The following is a 2512-nucleotide window of genomic DNA, read 5'->3' on the forward strand; positions in this document are numbered from 1 at the left end:
AAAAGTTATGAGGGCCTAAAACAGGAAAATGACAAATTCAGCTGTCACAGTGAAGAAAGATAGAGGCTTACTGGCTATGGAAGGGGTGAGAGCCAGATAAGGCTCTAACATTTCAAGATAGAGTGGCTATACAAATTAATAAGGCATGTTGGGTTAATTAGTGTTAAGAGCACAGGATTTCACTCAAAGATGACTATAACATATCAACAGAAGATTTGAAAATCAAGTTGGCCACCGTAGACCTGTAGTCACCAAATGATATGTGGATAAGGAAAACTATTAGAGTCAATATTTTAATCTCTTGGATATAGTTGCCAATTTGCAGGAATTAGAGGAAAGAGGATCAGGTTGAACCATAAGTAAGCAGTTAGCAAAATCTAGACTCTAGGAAAGTCTAGAAGTCAAACAGCCCAAGTTCTTCCATAGATAATGGGTAAGAAAAATAAAGAAATAGGAGCACCTGGGTGGCTCAGTCGGTTAAGCGTCCGACTTTGGCTCAAGTCATAATCTCACAGTTTGTGAATTCGAGCCCCATGTCAGGCTCTGTGCTGACGGCTAGGAGTCTGGAGCCTGCTTCAGACTTGTGTCTCCCCCTCTGCCCCTTCCCTGCTCACTCGCTCAATCTCTCTCTCTCAAATAAATAAACATTAAACAAATTAAAAAAAAAAAGAAATGGAGTGAAAACCTGTACATTAATAGAGATTTTAAATAAGTATAACACCATTTTCAAAAGGGCAAGACTAAACTATAATATTCAGTATGCACACTTGGAAGATAAAACCATAAAGAAACCAAAGAAACTGATTACTACAAAAGTCAGGACAGTGGATACTTTCAGGGTAGAAAAGGGAGGCTTCCATTAGGATGGGGCACATGCATGAGTTTCTGGAGTGGCTGGAAGTTTTACTTATTGATCTGAGTTATGACTACAAGAGTGTTCGCCTTATACTATTTCACTAATGTTCACATTTTTTATGTTTCTAGGATATATTTTGTAATAAAAATTCTTTAAAATTTACAAGATTAATTTTTATTTACATGAGTATGATCTAAGAAACCTTTTCAAATATCATTACATGATAGCAAGGGTAGCGATGGTGAGATCTTAGAGTCTCCTAGTGACCTCATGATAAACAAGATCAGGGTTGTTAAGAATCCTATATGGATTGGCTCAGTGATTTCCTAGTTTATGTAATTCAGGATTATCTGAATTTCTTTGCACTGCGATTCCAAGCAATTATTCAAGATTTCATTGTGTTTTTTCACTCAGTGGGCAGAGAATACACATCTAAGATAAAACTACATAGCTACAGAGCTACGACAATTGAGGGGTTTCTGTATAGCCTTTTATAGTCTAGTTTCTTTGTTTTGAAGAGACATTAGTCTCACCTTATGTTGTTTTTTCTCTGGCCACTTTTCTTAACCAACTTTCAGAGATGTAAATTCCATACAATAAATCATACATATGAGGAGTATATTTCAAATGCGTTATGAGTATTGACAAGTGTATACTCCCACATAATGACTACTTTATTTAAGATTTGAAACATTTCCATTGCCTCCAGAAAGTCATGTCCCTTTGCAGTGATTACCCCACCAAACTTCATTCCAGGAAACCAGTAATCTAATTTCTATCACTATTGATAGGTTTTACCTATTCAAGAATGTTGTCTAAATGGAATCATGCATTCTTTCGTGCTTGGCTTTTTCCATGTTATGGTCTATATCAATAGTGTGTTTCTTTTTATTGTTCAACTGTATGTGTTTAGTTGTCTATTGCTGCATAACAAATTGCCCAATATTTATTGGTTTAAAACAACAAGCAATTATTATCTCATAGTTTCTGTGAGCCACGAAATGGGCACAGATTAAGTGGGTGGCTCTCCCACAAGGTCATATACAAGGCTACAATCAAGATGTTGACGTGACTGCAGTATCATCTTAAGGCTCAACTAAGAAAGAGTCGACTTCCTAATTTACAAGGTTATTGGCAGGATTTTGCTTCTGGAGGGCTTTTAGACTGAGGGCCTCATTTCCTCTATGGCTGTCCACACTTTTATGGGTTATTTCCAATAATGGGCTTTTATAAACAAAGCTGCTATAGGGCGCCTGGGTGGCTCAGTTGGTTAAGCGTCTGACTTTGGCTCAGGTCATGATCTCACGGTTTGTGGGTTTGAGCCCTGCGTCGGGCTCTGTGATTACAGCTAGCTCAGAGCCTGGAGTCTGTTTCGGATTCTGTGTCTCCCCTGTTCACGCTGTCTCTCTCTCTCTCTGAGAAATAAATAAAATATTAAAAAAATAAACAAAACTGCTATGAAAATTTATATACAAATATTTTTGTGAAAGTATATTTTCATTTGTTGTGGGTAAATACCTAAAAGTAGAATAGCTGAATTTTAAGAAACTACCAAATAGTTTTCCAGAATAGTTGAATTTGGGAAATTTAGATAAAGTTAAGAAACATCTCCCACCAGCAAAATATGAGTTCCTTTTGCTCCACATCCTCAAAAAT

Source organism: Crocuta crocuta, unplaced genomic scaffold (genome assembly GCF_008692635.1).
Source record: "Crocuta crocuta isolate KB4526 unplaced genomic scaffold, BGI_CrCroc_1.0 scaffold2175, whole genome shotgun sequence".
NCBI lineage: Eukaryota > Metazoa > Chordata > Mammalia > Carnivora > Hyaenidae > Crocuta > Crocuta crocuta.